Genomic DNA, 16,999 nt, shown 5'->3' with positions numbered 1-16,999 from the left:
ACCTGGTTGTCACTCACTGCTGGGCGACCTGGTTGTCACTCACTGCTGGGTGACCTGGTTGTCACTCACTGCTGGGTGACCTGGTTGCCACTCACTGCTTAGTGACCTGGTTGTCACTCACTGCTGGGTGACCTGGTTGTCACTCACTGCTGGGCGACCTGGTTGTCACCCACTGCTGGGTGACCTGGTTGTCACTCACTACTGGGTGACCTGGTTGTCACCCACTGCTGGGTGACCTGGTTGTCACTCACTGCTGGGTGACCTGGTTGTCACCCACTGCTGGGTGACCTGGTTGTCACTCACTGCTGGGCGACCTGGTTGCCACTCACTGCTTAGTGACCTGGTTGTCACTCACTGCTGGGTGACCTGGTTGTCAATCACTGCTGGGTGACTTGGTTGTCACTCACTGCTGAGTGACCTGGTTGTCACTCACTGCTGGGTGACCTGGTTGTCACTCACTGCTGGGTGACCTGGTTGTCACTCACTGCTGGGCGACCTGGTTGCCACTCACTGCTTAGTGACCTGGTTGTCACTCACTGCTGGGTGACCTGGTTGTCACTCACTGGTGGGTAACCTGGTTGTCACTCACTGCTGGGTGACCGGGTTGTCACTCACTGCTGGGTGACCTGGTTGTCACTCGCTGCTGGGTGACCTGGTTGTCACCTACTGCTGGGTGATCTGGTTGTCACCCACTGCTGGGTGACCTGGTTGTCACCCACTGCTGGGTGATCTGGTTGTCACCCACTGCTGGGTGACCTGGTTGTCACCCACTGCTGGGTGACCTGGTTATCATCCACTGCTGGGTGACCGGGTTGTCACTCACTGCTGGGCGACCTGGTTGTCACCCACTGCTGGGTGACCTGGTTGTCACCAACTGCTGGGTGACCTGGTTGTCACCAACTGCTGGGTGACCGGGTTGTCACCAACTGCTGGGTGACCTGGTTGTCACCCACTGCTGGGTGACCTGGTTATCATCCACTGCTGGGTGACCTGGTTGTCACTCACTGCTGGGCGACCTGGTTGTCACTCACTGCTGGGTGACCTGGTTGTCACTCACTGCTGGGTGACCTGGTTGTCACTCACTGCTGGGTGACCTGGTTGTCACTCACTGCTGGGCGACCTGGTTGTCACTCACTGCTGGGTGACCTGGTTGTCACTCACTGCTGGGTGACCTGGTTGTCACTCACTGCTGGGCGACCTGGTTGCCACTCACTGCTTAGTGACCTGGTTGTCACTCACTGCTGGGTGACCTGGTTGTCACTCACTGCTGGGCGACCTGGTTGCCACTCACTGCTTAGTGACCTGGTTGTCACTCACTGCTGGGTGACCTGGTTGTCACTCACTGCTGGGTGACCTGGTTGTCACTCACTGCTGGGTGACCGGGTTGTCACTCACTGCTGGGTGACCTGGTTGTCACTCACTGCTGGGTGACCTGGTTATCACCTACTGCTGGGTGACCTGGTTGTCACTCACTGCTGGGTGACCTGGTTGTCACTCACTGCTGGGTGACCTGGTTGTCACTCACTGCTGGGTGACCTGGTTGTCACTCACTGCTGTGTGACCTGGTTGTCACTCACTGCTGGGTGACCTGGTTGTCACTCACTGCTGGGTAGCCTTGTCACTCACTGCTGGGTGACCTGGCTGTCACTCACTGCTGGGTGACCTGGTTGTCACTCACTGCTGGGTGACCTGGTTGTCACTCACTGCTGGGTGACCTGGTTGTCACTCACTGCTGGGTGACCTGGTTGTCACTCACTGCTGGGTGACCTGGTTGTCACTCACTGCTGGGTGACCTGGTTGTCACTCACTGCTGGGTGACCTGGTTGTCACTCACTGCTGGGTGACCTGGTTGTCACTCACTGCTGGGCGACCTGGTTGCCACTCACTGCTTAGTGACCTGGTTGTCACTCACTGCTGGGTGACCTGGTTGTCACTCACTGCTGGGTGACCTGGTTGTCACTCACTGCTGGGTGACCGGGTTGTCACTCACTGCTGGGTGACCTGGTTGTCACTCACTGCTGGGTGACCTGGTTATCACCTACTGCTGGGTGACCTGGTTGTCACTCACTGCTGGGTGACCTGGTTGTCACTCACTGCTGGGTGCCCTGGTTGTCACTCACTGCTGGGTGACCTGCTTGTCACTCACTGCTGGGTGACCTGGTTGTCACTCACTGCTGTGTGACCTGGTTGTCACTCACTGCTGGGTGACCTGGTTGTCACTCACTGCTGGGTAACCTTGTCACTCACTGCTGGGTGACCTGGCTGTCACTCACTGCTGGGTGACCTGGTTGTCACTCACTGCTGGGTGACCTGGTTGTCACTCACTGCTGGGTGACCTGGTTGTCACTCACTGCTGGGTGACCTGGTTGTCACTCACTGCTGGGTGACCTGGTTGTCACTCACTGCTGGGTGACCTGGTTGTCACTCACTGCTGTGTGACCTGGTTGTCACTCACTGCTGGGTGACCTGGTTGTCACTCACTGCTGGGTAACCTTGTCACTCACTGCTGGGTGACCTGGCTGTCACTCACTGCTGGGTGACCTGGTTGTCACTCACTGCTGGGTGACCTGGTTGTCACTCACTGCTGGTTGACCTGGTTGTCACTCACTGCTGGGTGACCTGGTTGTCACTCACTGCTGGGTGACCTGGTTGTCACTCACTGCTGGGTGACCTGGTTGTCACTCACTGCTGGGCGACCTGGTTGCCACTCACTGCTTAGTGACCTGGTTGTCACTCACTGCTGGGTGACCTGGTTGTCACTCACTGCTGGGCGACCTGGTTGCCACTCACTTCTTAGTGACCTGGTTGTCACTCACTGCTGGGTGACCTGGTTGTCACTCACTGCTGGGTGACCTGGTTGTCAATCACTGCTGGGTGACCTGGTTGTCACTCACTGCTGGGTGACCTGGTTGTCACTCACTGCTGGGCGACCTGGTTGCCACTCACTGCTTAGTGACCTGGTTGTCACTCACTGCTGGGTGACCTGGTTGTCACTCACTGCTGGGCGACCTGGTTGACACTCACTGCTTAGTGACCTGGTTGTCACTCACTGCTGGGTGACCTGGTTGTCACTCACTGCTGGGTGACCTGGTTGTCACTCACTGCTGGGTGACCGGGTTGTCACTCACTGCTGGGTGACCTGGTTGTCACTCACTGCTGGGTGACCTGGTTATCACCTACTGCTGGGTGACTTGGTTGTCACTCACTGCTGGGTGACCTGGTTGTCACTCACTGCTGGGTGACCTGGTTGTCACTCACTGCTGGGTGACCTGGTTGTCACTCACTGCTGGGTGACCTGGTTGTCACTCACTGCTGTGTGACCTGGTTGTCACTCACTGCTGGGTGACCTGGTTGTCACTCACTGCTGGGTAACCTTGTCACTCACTGCTGGGTGACCTGGCTGTCACTCACTGCTGGGTGACCTGGTTGTCACTCACTGCTGGGTGACCTGGTTGTCACTCACTGCTGGGTGACCTGGTTGTCACTCACTGCTGGGTGACCTGGTTGTCACTCACTGCTGGGTGACCTGGTTGTCACTCACTGCTGGGTGACCTGGTTGTCACTCACTGCTGGGTGACCTGGTTGTCACTCACTGCTGGGTGACCTGGTTGTCACTCACTGCTGGGCGACCTGGTTGCCACTCACTGCTTAGTGACCTGGTTGTCACTCACTGCTGGGTGACCTGGTTGTCACTCACTGCTGGGTGACCTGGTTGTCACTCACTGCTGGGTGACCGGGTTGTCACTCACTGCTGGGTGACCTGGTTGTCACTCACTGCTGGGTGACCTGGTTATCACCTACTGCTGGGTGACCTGGTTGTCACTCACTGCTGGGTGACCTGGTTGTCACTCACTGCTGGGTGACCTGGTTGTCACTCACTGCTGGGTGACCTGCTTGTCACTCACTGCTGGGTGACCTGGTTGTCACTCACTGCTGTGTGACCTGGTTGTCACTCACTGCTGGGTGACCTGGTTGTCACTCACTGCTGGGTAACCTTGTCACTCACTGCTGGGTGACCTGGCTGTCACTCACTGCTGGGTGACCTGGTTGTCACTCACTGCTGGGTGACCTGGTTGTCACTCACTGCTGGGTGACCTGGTTGTCACTCACTGCTGGGTGACCTGGTTGTCACTCACTGCTGGGTGACCTGGTTGTCACTCACTGCTGGGTGACCTGGTTGTCACTCACTGCTGTGTGACCTGGTTGTCACTCACTGCTGGGTGACCTGGTTGTCACTCACTGCTGGGTAACCTTGTCACTCACTGCTGGGTGACCTGGCTGTCACTCACTGCTGGGTGACCTGGTTGTCACTCACTGCTGGGTGACCTGGTTGTCACTCACTGCTGGGTGACCTGGTTGTCACTCACTGCTGGGTGACCTGGTTGTCACTCACTGCTGGGTGACCTGGTTGTCACTCACTGCTGGGTGACCTGGTTGTCACTCACTGCTGGGCGACCTGGTTGTCACTCACTGCTGTGTGACCTGGTTGTCACTCACTGCTGGGTGACCTGGTTGTCACTCACTGCTGGGCGACCTGGTTTCCACTCACTGCTTAGTGACCTGGTTGTCACTCACTGCTGGGTGACCTGGTTGTCACTCACTGCTGGGCGACCTGGTTGCCACTCACTTCTTAGTGACCTGGTTGTCACTCACTGCTGGGTGACCTGGTTGTCACTCACTGCTGGGTGACCTGGTTGTCAATCACTGCTGGGTGACTTGGTTGTCACTCACTGCTGAGTGACCTGGTTGTCACTCACTGCTGGGCGACCTGGTTGTCACTCACTGCTGGGTGACCTGGTTGTCACCTACTGCTGGGTGATCTGGTTGTCACCCACTGCTGGGTGACCTGGTTGTCACCCACTGCTGGGTGACCTGGTTATCATCCACTGCTGGGTGACCGGGTTGTCACTCACTGCTGGGCGACCTGGTTGTCACCCACTGCTGGGTGACCTGGTTGTCACCAACTGCTGGGTGACCTGGTTATCATCCACTGCTGGGTGACCTGGTTGTCACCCACTGCTGGGTGACCTGGTTATCATCCACTGCTGGGTGACCGGGTTGTCACTCACTGCTGGGTGACCTGGTTGTCACCAACTGCTGGGTGACCTGGTTGTCACCAACTGCTGGGTGACCGGGTTGTCACCAACTGCTGGGTGACCTGGTTGTCACCCACTGCTGGGTGACCTGGTTATCATCCACTGCTGGGTGACCTGGTTGTCACTCACTGCTGGGCGACCTGGTTGTCACTCACTGCTGGGTGACCTGGTTGTCACTCACTGCTGGGTGACCTGGTTGTCACTCACTGCTGGGTGACCTGGTTGTCACTCACTGCTGGGTGACCTGGTTGTCACTCACTGCTGGGCGACCTGGTTGCCACTCACTGCTTAGTGACCTGGTTGTCACTCACTGCTGGGTGACCTGGTTGCCACTCACTGCTTAGTGACCTGGTTGTCACTCACTGCTGGGCGACCTGGTTGCCACTCACTGCTTAGTGACCTGGTTGTCACTCACTGCTGGGCGACCTGGTTGCCACTCACTGCTTAGTGACCTGGTTGTCACTCACTGCTGGGTGACCTGGTTGTCACTCTGCTGGGTGACCTGGTTGTCAATCACTGCTGGGCGACCTGGTTATCACCCACTGCTGGGTGACCTGGTTGTCACCCACTGCTGGGTGATCTGGTTGTCACCCACTGCTGGGTGACCTGGTTGTCACCCACTGCTGGGTGACCTGGTTGTCACCCACTGCTGGGTGACCTGGTTGTCACCAACTGCTGGGTGACCTGGTTGTCACCAACTGCTGGGTGACCTGGTTGTCACCAACTGCTGGGCGACCTAGTTGTCACCCACTGCTGGGTGACCTGGTTGTCACCAACTGCTGGGTGACCTGGTTGTCACCAACTGCTGGGTGACCGGGTTGTCACCAACTGCTGGGTGACCTGGTTGTCACCCACTGCTGGGTGACCTGGTTGTCACCCACTGCTGGGTGACCTGGTTATCATCCACTGCTGGGTGACCTGGTTGTCACCCACTGCTGGGCGACCGGGTTGTCACCCACTGCTGGGTGACCTGGTTGTCACCAACTGCTGGGTGACCTTATTGTCACCAACTGCTGGGTGACCGGGTTGTCACCAACTGCTGGGTGACCTGGTTGTCACCCACTGCTGGGTGACCTGGTTGTCACTCACTGCTGGGTGACCGGGTTGTCACCCACTGCTGTGGTCTACAGACACTTGCCATTCGTCTAACCCTGCTCAGGATTGAACCCGGGTTGTGTCGGTTGTGACCCTAGCACTCTTCCAGCTTAAAGTCGTATGAGAAACGGTAACATAAGTCCGTTGATTTACGTTCTTTCCTTGTGGGAAAACGGTGTTCGTGTTCACCTAAACGGAGGTTCGAGTCCTTCAGCTTATGTGACTTACAAACTTTGTGAACCTTTATTGCTAAATTAACCTCTTTCCTGCAAGAAATATGACCATCGAAGGACTGGGATGTGATTCCCCAAGACGGAGGTTCGAGTCTGTCATATGGCACGCCTACATCGGCCTCTGTAAGGTGAATAATAATGAAAAATGTCGTAATGTTTTCCTTTTTTTTCTGGTTGATCTTGGGCCGCCATGATGGCTAACTGGACCTGGGCATCCAGCTGGCACACACCTCCACCACCCACATCAACCCACGATTTTCCTACCCTCCCAACTCATCAATCACCAGAAACATCTCCCCCACGTCATCACCCCTCTCCAACCCTTCCATTTGCAGCATAACAAACAAAAATAGAGACAGTTAACAGGGTGAAATAAAGCCAGGTAATTGTAAAGCATAGCAAGTGTGGTGGTGTTGCCAGGGTTGGGGAGTGTAGGCACCCCTCACCCCGAGCTCAGATTGGTGTTGACACTGGTGGGGGGTGCACGTGCACGCTCCTCCTCCTCCTCCTCGTATCCAACCTACAAGTAAACAACTCTTGACGTGCTAACGCGGGACAATAAACCTTAATTAATAATCGCTGCGGTTTAACAGCCTTGTTAAGTGAGTGTGAGTGCGCCAAACCCGCAAGGGAGAGTGATTATTGATAAACAGTGTTTTTTTTTTAATACTCTGGGCCAAATAAGGTGATACCTGACTGCCCGTTTGTCCTCTGAGAGGTAAGTTACTGTTTTCTGCCGTTGTTGCTGTTAATGGTCTGTTGTAGGGACCAGGGTGCCGTTGGCTAGCCAGGGGTGAGGTTGAAGGATGTCAACGGGAGGGAATTGCGACACAAACCTGACCTAGTCTTGCTATATTATCTGTTGCGCATACCGTTTCTGTTACTGTTGTTCGTGTTACCCTTACTGTTGTTTTCATTGTTAATGTTACCGTTGTTCCTGTTACCCTTGCTCCTGTTACTTTTGTACCTGTTACCCTTCCTGTTGTCCATGTTATCGTTCTTGTTGCCGTTGCTCCTGTTATCAGTTGTGTAACTCATGTAGGTTTAGCGCTTGTTTTTTATTATAATAATCCTGTTATCACTGTTCATGTTAAAGATATTCCTGTTTACATTGTTCCTGTTACAGTTTCTGTTATAGATGTTCCTGTGACCGTTGTTACCGTTGTTCCTGTTACCATTGTTCCTGTTGACGTTGTTCCTGTTCAAGGCCAGTCTTAGTAACCCTGTTGAAGCTCTGTTGAACCTCCTCTTCCCCCCCTGTTATATCTTCCGTTTTGACCGTATCACTGTTACCGTTATTCCTGTTATCACTTCTAGTCCCTTCAAGGTGTCTGGAGGCTGGTGAGAGGCTCTTGATCCAAGGAACTAAAGCCATACTTCACTGACCTCAGATCATACCCGATTATCTCTTCCCCAGCTGCTGTATGACCCCTATGGGTTAAGCGCTTCATACTACAGCTGCTAAAAAAATGAAGATAATAATAATAACAATAATAATAATAATTATTATTATTATTATTATTATTATTATTATTATTATTATTATTATTATTATTATCATCAAGAATAAAGGTCACAATAGCATGGCTGGAAACTTGCCAAAAGAATCTTTAGATAGCTTTACAGTGTTGTACCACTGTGACTTGCTTCGTTATAATGATCCAGGCTCATTATCACTTGCCACATGATAACTGGTCGGGGACCACTACCACACATCGTTTGGTAATAGTCTCGGACCATTATGACTGGTTTGTTGAGGGTCCGGGGCGGACCCAACACTTGCCTCGCCATTTTCGGTCATCTTCATACTGACACACACACACACACACACACACACACACACACACACACACACACACACACACACACACACACACACACACACACACACACACACACACACACACACACGTGTGTAGGTCTTCCTAGGAGATTTCAACTTGTTGTATGAAGTAATCCAGGTGTGTGTACATGAGTGGGTGTGTATGTGTGAGTGTACAAGTGTGTGTGTGTTGGTTTGTACGTGTGTACTCACCTGTTTGTACTCAACTATTTGTGGTTCCAGGGATCGATTCATAGCTCCTGGCCCCGCCTCTTCACTAATTGCTACCGGGTCACTCTCTCCCTGCTCCATGAGCTTTATCATACCTCGTCTTAAAACTATGTATGGTTCCTGCCTCCACTACATCACTTTCTAGGCTATTCCACGGCCTGACAACTCTATGACTGAAGAAATACTTCCTAACATCCCTTTGATTCATCTGAATCTTCAACTTCCAATTGTGACCTCTTGTGTCTGTGTCCCTTCTCTGGAACATCCAGTCTTTGTCCACCTTGTCTATTCCGCGCAGTATTTTATATGTCGTTATCATATCTCTCCTGACCCTCCTGTCCTCCAGTGTCGTCAGGCCGATTTCCCTTAACCTTTCTTCGTAGGACAAACCCCTTAGCTCTGGAACTAGTCTTGTTGCAAACCTTTGCACTTTCTCTAATTTTTTGACGTGCTTGACCAGGTGTGGGTTCCAAACTGGTGCTGCACACTCCAGTATGGGCCTGACGTACACAATGTACAGTGTCTTGAAAGATTCCTTACTTCGGTATTGGAATGCTAATCTCAGGTTTGCCAGGCGCCCATATGCTGCAGCAGTTATCTGGTTGATGTGTGCTTCCGGAGACGTGTTCGGTGTTATACTCTCGCCAAGATCTTTCTCCTTGAGTGAGGTTTGCAGTCGTTGGTTACCCAGCCTATGCTCTATTTGCGGTCTTCTTTGCCCTTCTCCGATTTTCATGACTTTGCATTTGGCAGGGTTGAATTCGAGAAGACAGTTGCTGGACCACGTATCCAGCCTGTCCAGGCTCTTTGAAGGCCTGCCTGATTCTCATCTGATTTAATTCTCCTCATTAACTTCACATCATCTGCGAACAGGGACACCTCTGAGTCTATTCCTACCATCATGTCATTCACATATACCAAAAATAGCACTGGTCCTAGGACCGACCCCTGTGGGACCTCGCTCGTCACAGGTGCCCACTGTGATACCTCATCACGTACCATGACTCGTTGTTGCCTCCCTGTCAGGTATTCTCTGATCCATTGCAGTGCCCTTCCCGTTATACGCGCCTGATCCTCTAGTTTCTGCACTAATCTCTTGTGAGGAACTGTGTCGAAGGCCTTCTTGCAGTCCAAGAAGATGTGTGTGTGTGTGTGTGTGTGTGTGTGTGTGTGTGTGTGTGTGTGCGTGTGTGTGTGTGTGTGTGTGTGTGTGTGTGTGTGTGTGTGTGTGTGTGTGTGTGTGCGTGTGTGTGTGTGTGTGTGTGTGTGTGTGTGTGTGTGTGTGTGTGTGTGTGTCTGTCTGTGTCTGTCTGTGTCTGTCTGTCTGTGTCTGTCTCTCTGTCTGTCTGTCTCTCTCTCTCTCTCTCTCTCTCTCTCTCTCTCTCTCTCTCTCTCTCTCTCTCTGTATGTGTGTGTGCCCGCTCACCTACTCACCTACATGTGGTTGCAGGGGTCGATTCATAGCTCCTGACCTTGCCTCTGCTAGTCACTACTAGATCACTCAACGCTCCGAGAGCCTTATCATATCTCTTCTTAAGGCTATGCATATATCCTTCCTCTGCTACATCACACTCCAGATTCTTCCAGACGGCTCTGAGGCTCAAGATATTTTTCCTAACATCCCTATGACTCATCTAAGTTTTTAACTTCAAGTTTTGTTTCCTCGTTGCTGTGTCTCGTCTCTGAAACATTCTAGCCCTGTCCACTTTGGCAATTCCTCTCGGTATTTTATACATGTTTATTATTTCCACCATACCCTCCTATCCTATAGTGTCATCATGATGAGTTTCCTTAACCTCTCCTCATAGGAGATACCCCTTAGCTCCGAGACTAGTCTTGTTGCAGACTTTCACACTTTCTCATGTGTTCACTAGGCGATGTGCTCAGCATGATAATCATCCAAAGATCATTTTCCTTATGTTAGCTTAGGTTCATCAGGAAACAGGAAGTGTTTCTTGACGCGGGTCTTAGATGATAACCCGCTGTTGGAGCTTTTGGTCATCGGACCGAGGCCTTCCACTGGCTTACCGTCCACTTCTTTAACAATTATAATCATAGTTATGGCCATTTTTTTTTCTTTTTCCTTGACTGAGGCTTGTAGCCTTTGACCCCCGAGCCTGTACTCCATCTGCGGTCTTCTTTGTCTTCCCCAATTCTTCAAAACTTTGCACTTGGTGGGGTTAAACTCTAGGAGCCATTTGTCTTACTAGGCTTGCAGCCTGTCTGGATCCCTTTGTAGTTTTTCATGATTCTCGTCCGCTTGTATTCTCCTCAGTTTCACATCGACTCTGAACAAGGACAACTCTGACTTTTGTCTTATCCATATATTCAATAAACAGCCACAGCCATACGACTGAGCCTTGTGGAACCCCACTCGACACAAGCTCAGCCAAACACGTCACGTACCATCACTCACTGTTTCCTTCCTGTTAGGTATTCCTTGATCCATTACAATGTTTTTTCTGTCTCTTTTTGCAGTAATGTATCATAAGTCTGATAAATTAAAAACATGTGTAACACTTGGGTATCGTTTCAAGATTGATGGACTGACTACATCGACTCAAGGCTGAGGGACTGATTACCTCAAACTCCAACTGTTCTTCACCATTCTCCTTTGTATGGACTGATGAAGCCACTGTGTGGCGACACGTTTCCTCATTAAAGATACCCAAGTGTTGCACATGTGTCTAATTTATCAACATGTCGGTTCTCTGAATCATTCATCTACACATAAGCCTTTTTACATTCCAAGAAAACGCAATCTACCCATCGTTCTCTCTGCTGTCTTCTGTTACCTTGTTGCAGAACTCCATCAGGCTTGTTACACGGGATTTTCCATCCCTGAAATCGTGTTGGTTGTCATATATGAGCCGTTCCTTTCTAGGTGTTCCACTACACTTCTCCTGATAGTATTTTCAGAGGCTTTACATACTACACAAGTCAGTAACACCCTTTGTTGTTGTGTGTACTCACCTAATTGTAGTTGCAGGGGTCGAGACTCCGCTCCTGGCCCCGCCTCTTCACTGAACGCTACAAGGTCCTCTCTCTCCCTGCTTCATGAGCTTTATCATACCTCGTCTTAAAGCTGTGTATGGTTCCTGCCTCCACTACATAATTCGCCAGACTGTTCCACTTCCTGACCAATCTATAACTGAAGAAATACTTCCTAACATCCCTGTGACTCATCTGAGTCTTCAACTTCCAAGAGTGACCCCTTGTTTCTGTGTCCCCTCTCTGGAACATCTCTCTGTCCACCTTGTCTATTCCATGCAGTATTTTGTATGTCGATATCATGTCTCTCCTAACCCTCCTGTCCTCCAGTGTCGTCAGGCCGATTTCCCTTAACCTTTCTTCGTACGACATTCCCCTTAGCTCTGGAACTAACCTTGTCGCAAACCTTTGCACCTTCTCTAATTTCTTAACGTGCTTGACCCGGTGCGGGTTCCAAACTGGTACTGCATACTCCAGTATGGGCCTGACGTACACGGTGTACAGTGCCTTGAAAGATTCCTTACTTAGGTATCGGAATGCTATTCTCAGGTTTGCCAGGCGCCCGTATGCTGCAGCAGTTATCTGGCTGATGTGTGCTTCCGGAGACATTCTCGGTGTTATACCCACGCCAAGCTCCTTCTCCTTGAGCGAGGTTTGCAGTCGTTGGCCACCTAGCCTATACTGTGTGTGTGTGTGTGTGTGTGTGTGTGTGTGTGTGTGTGTGTGTGTGTGTGTTTGAGTGTGTTTTTTACTGTAATCTGTATTTATATGCAGTTGTAACTACAATTCTATAGTTCACCTGTGTGTGTCTACCTGTGTGTGTCTACCTGTGTGTGTCTACCTGTGTGTGTCTACCTGTGTGTGTCTACCTGTGTGTGTCTACCTGTGTGTGTCTACCTGTGTGTATCTACCTGTGTGTGTCTACCTGTGTGTGTCTACCTGTGTGTGTCTACCTGTGTGTGTCTACCTGTGTGTGTCTACCTGTGTGTGTCTACCTGTGTGTGTCTACCTGTGTGTGTCTACCTGTGTGTGTCTACCTGTGTGTGTCTACCTGTGTGTGTCTACCTGTGTGTGTCTACCTGTGTGTGTCTACCTGTGTGTATCTACCTGTGTGTGTCTACCTGTGTGTGTCTACCTGTGTGTGTATTTCTGTCTACATGTCTGTCTACCTGTGTGTGTCTACCTGTGTGTGTCTACCTGTGTGTGTCTACCTGTGTGTGTCTACCTGTGTGTGTCTACCTGTGTGTGTCTACCTGTGTGTGTCTACCTGTGTGTGTCTACCTGTGTGTGTCTACCTGTGTGTGTGTACCTGTGTGTGTCTACCTGTGTGTGTCTACCTTTGTGTGTCTACCTGTGTGTGTCTACCTGCGTGTCTACCTGTGTGTGTCTACATGTGTGTGTCTACATGTGTGTGTCTACCTGTGTGTGTCTACCTGTGTGTGTCTACATGTGTGTGTCTACCTGTGTGTGTCTACCTGTGTGTGTCTACCTGTGTGTGTCTACCTGTGTCTACCTGTGTGTGTCTACCTGTGTCTACATGTGTATGTCTACCTGTGTGTATCTACCTGTGTGTGTCTACATGTGTGTGTCTACCTGTGTGTGTCTACATGTGTGTGTCTACCTGTGTGTATCTACCTGTGTGTATCTACCTGTGTGTGTCTACCTGTGTGTGTGTCTACCTGTGTGTATCTACCTGTGTGTATCTACCTGTGTGTGTCTACCTGTGAGTGTCTACCTGTGGATGTCGTCTGTATATCACCAATATAGATACAAATACTGAAAGAAACATAAAAGCCGTCATTTAAACCATGTATACATGAGATGCTACCGTGTGGTGACGTTGGTCACTGGTTGGTCCTAGGATCGTGTGGTGACGTTGGTCACTGGTTGGTCCTAGGATCGTGTGGTGACGTTGGTCACTGGTTGGTCCTAGGATCGTGTGGTGACGTTGGTCACTGGTTGGTCCTAGGATCGTGTGGTGACGTTAGTCACTGGTTGGTCCTAGGATCGTGTGGTGACGTTGGTCACTGGTTGGTCCTGGGATCGTGTGGGGACGTTGGTCACTGGTTGGTCCCAGGATCGTGTGGTGACGTTAGTCACTGGTTGGTCCCAGGATCGTGCGGTGACGTTAGTCACTGGTTGGTCCCAGGATCGTACGGTGACGTTAGTCACTGGTTGGTCCCAGGATCGTACGGTGACGTTAGTCACTGGTAGGTCCCAGGATCGTACGGTGACGTTAGTCACTGGTTGGTCCCAGGATCATGCGGTGACGTTAGTCACTGGTTGGTCCCAGGATCGTACGGTGACGTTGGTCACTGGTTGGTCCTAGGATCGTGTGGTGACGTTGGTCACTGGTTGGTCCTAGGATCGTGTGGTGACGTTGGTCACTGGTTGGTCCTAGGATCGTGTGGTGACGTTGGTCACTGGTTGGTCCTAGGATCGTGTGGTGACGTTGGTCACTGGTTGGTCCTAGGATCGTGTGGTGACGTTGGTCACTGGTTGGTCCTAGGATCGTGTGGTGACGTTGGTCACTGGTTGGTCCTAGGATCGTGTGGTGACGTTGGTCACTGGTTGGTCCTAGGATCGTGTGGTGACGTTAGTCACTGGTTGGTCCTAGGATCGTGTGGTGACGTTGGTCACTGGTTGGTCCTAGGATCGTGTGGTGACGTTGGTCACTGGTTGGTCCTAGGATCGTGTGGTGACGTTGGTCACTGGTTGGTCCTAGGATCGTGTGGTGACGTTGGTCACTGGTTGGTCCTAGGATCGTGTGGTGACGTTAGTCACTGGTTGGTCCTAGGATCGTGTGGTGACGTTGGTCACTGGTTGGTCCTAGGATCGTGTGGTGACGTTGGTCACTGGTTGGTCCTAGGATCGTGTGGTGACGTTGGTCACTGGTTGGTCCTAGGATCGTGTGGTGACGTTGGTCACTGGTTGGTCCTAGGATCGTGTGGTGACGTTGGTCACTGGTTGGTCCCAGGATCGTGTGGTGACGTTGGTCACTGGTTGGTCCTAGGATCGTGTGGTGACGTTGGTCACTGGTTGGTCCTAGGATCGTGTGGTGACGTTGGTCACTGGTTGGTCCCAGGATCGTGCGGTGACGTTAGTCACTGGTTGGTCCCAGGATCGTGCGGTGACGTTAGTCACTGGTTGGTCCCAGGATCGTACGGTGACGTTAGTCACTGGTTGGTCCCAGGATCGTGCGGTGACGTTAGTCACTGGTTGGTCCCAGGATCGTACGGTGACGTTAGTCACTGGTTGGTCCCAGGATCGTACGGTGACGTTAGTCACTGGTTGGTCCCAGGATCGTACGGTAACGTTAGTCACTGGTTGGTCCCAGGATCGTACGGTAACGTTAGTCACTGGTTGGTCCCAGGATCGTACGGTAACGTTAGTCACTGGTTGGTCCCAGGATCGTACGGTGACGTTAGTCACTGGTTGGTCCCAGGATCGTACGGTGACGTTAGTCACTGGTTGGTCCCAGGATCGTACGGTGACGTTAGTCACTGGTTGGTCCCAGGATCGTGCGGTGACGTTAGTCACTGGTTGGTCCCAGGATCGTGCGGTGACGTTAGTCACTGGTTGGTCCCAGGATCGTACGATGCCCAGTAAACATACCCTAAGTGATTGTATTGTGTTCCCATTCATTCAACTCTCTGTTTTTACAAGTTATTTATCTATGTGTAGTTTCGTCATACATTATATATATATATATATATATATATATATATATATATATATATATATATATATATATATATATATATATATATCTGATAAACATGCAAGGTTGCAGGTACGTCTTCCTACTTCTACTTACACTTAGGTCACACTACACATGCATGTACAAGCATGAATATACTAACCCCTCTGGGTTTTCATCTACTTCCTAATTCTTGTTCTTGTTTATCTCTGCTTATCTCCATGGGAAAGTGGAACAGGATTCTTCCTCCGTAAGCTATGCGAGTAGTAGGAGGCGACTAAAATGCCGGGAGCAATGGGCTAGTAACCCCTTCTCCTGTACAAAAATACTATAAACCAAAAGAAAAAAAAGTTTGTAAAACTGGGATGCTCAAATGTGCGTGGATGTAGTGCGGATGATTAGAAAGAGATCATTGCTAATGTTATGAATGAAAAGAAGTTGGATGTCCTGGCTCTAAGCGAGACAAAGCTGAAGTGGGTAGGTGAGTTTCAGTGGGGAGAGTTAGAGCTAAGGATGGGGTAGCAATAATGTTGAAGGATCAGTTATGGAGGGAATATAAATGTATAAATTCAAGGGTTGCATGCGAATAGTGGGTCACAATAAGTGTGTATGCACCTGGAGCACAGAGGAGTGTAGAGGAGAGAGAGAGAGAGAGAGAGAGAGAGAGAGAGAGAGATGTTGGGAGATGTTAAGCGAGTGTGTAGGAAGCTTTGAGCCAAGTGAGAGAGTAATTGTGGTAGGGGACCTAAATGTTACAGTAGGAGAAGCGTTTAGAGAGGGTGTGGTAGGTAAGTTTGGGGTGCCAGGTGTAAATGATAACGGGGAGCATTTGACTGAACTTTGTATAGAAAAGGGTTTGATTATAGGTACCACTTATTTTAAGAAAAAGAGAATAAATAAGTATACAAGATATGATGTAGGGTGTAATCATAATAGCTTGTTGGACTACGTATTGGTACACAAAAGACTGTTGGGTAGACTTCAGGATGTACATGTTTATAGAGGTAGCTACAGTGAGAGTAAAAGGTAGATGGGATACAAGGAAAATGGAAGCAGCAAGTAAGAGAGATGTGAAGGTTTATAAACTAAAGGAGGAGGCAGTTAGGGTAAGATATAAAAAGCTGTTGGAGGACAGATGGGCTAGTGAGAATATTGGCACTGGGGTCCAAGATGTATGGGGTAGATTTAAGAATGTAGTGTTAGAGTGCTCAGCAGAAGTTTGTGGTTACAGGAAAGTGGGTGCGGGAGGGAAGAAGAGCATTTGGTGGAATGATGTAAGGAGAGTATAAGAGAGAGAAAAAGTTGGCATATGAGAGGTTTTTACAAAGTAGAAGTGATGCAAGGAGGAAAGAGTATATGGAGAGAAAAAGAGAGGTTAAGAGAGAAAATGAAAGAGTGTGTGAGATGTTATCAACAAATTTTGTTGAAAATAAGAATAAGTTTTGAAGTGAGATTAATAAATTGAGAAAGCCTAGGGAATGAATGGATTTGTTAATTAAAAATAGGAGAAGATAGTTATTACACGGAGAGTTAGATTTATCGGGAAGATGGAGGGAATATTTTGAAGAATTGTTAAATGATGAAGGTAAGGAAGCTGAGATTTCGTGTATAGGGCAAGGAAGAATTACATCTTATGAGAGTGAGGAAGAACCATTTGTGAGTGTGGGGAAAGTGCGTGGGACAGTGAGTAGAATGAAAGGGGGTAAGGCAGCTGGGATTGATGGGATAAAGATTGAAATGTTAAAAGCAGGTGGGAATATAGTTTTGGAGTGGTTAGTGTTTTTATTTAGTAAATGTGTGGAAGAGGGTAAGGTACCTAGGGATTGGCAGA

General features: G+C 50.2%; 1 protein-coding gene across 3 annotated transcripts in view; it reads left to right on the top strand.

The window, feature by feature from the left end:
• The first annotated feature begins 6,895 nt into the window (after window positions 1-6,895).
• LOC128684242 (serine/arginine repetitive matrix protein 2-like) overlaps window positions 6,896-16,999 on the top strand; it is a 399,930-nt gene continuing 389,826 nt past the window's right edge. For all 3 annotated transcript variants that reach the window (XM_070094039.1, XM_070094041.1, XM_070094032.1), the window contains exon 1: window positions 6,896-7,142. The gene's annotated coding sequence lies outside the window, so the exon portion shown is untranslated. The remainder of the gene's footprint in view (window positions 7,143-16,999) is intronic.

Source organism: Cherax quadricarinatus, chromosome 4, assembly GCF_038502225.1.
Source record: "Cherax quadricarinatus isolate ZL_2023a chromosome 4, ASM3850222v1, whole genome shotgun sequence".
In the NCBI taxonomy this organism is placed as follows: domain Eukaryota; kingdom Metazoa; phylum Arthropoda; class Malacostraca; order Decapoda; family Parastacidae; genus Cherax; species Cherax quadricarinatus.
Note: the sequence above shows the minus strand (reverse complement) of the source record. Positions and strands in the feature narration are given on the sequence as shown.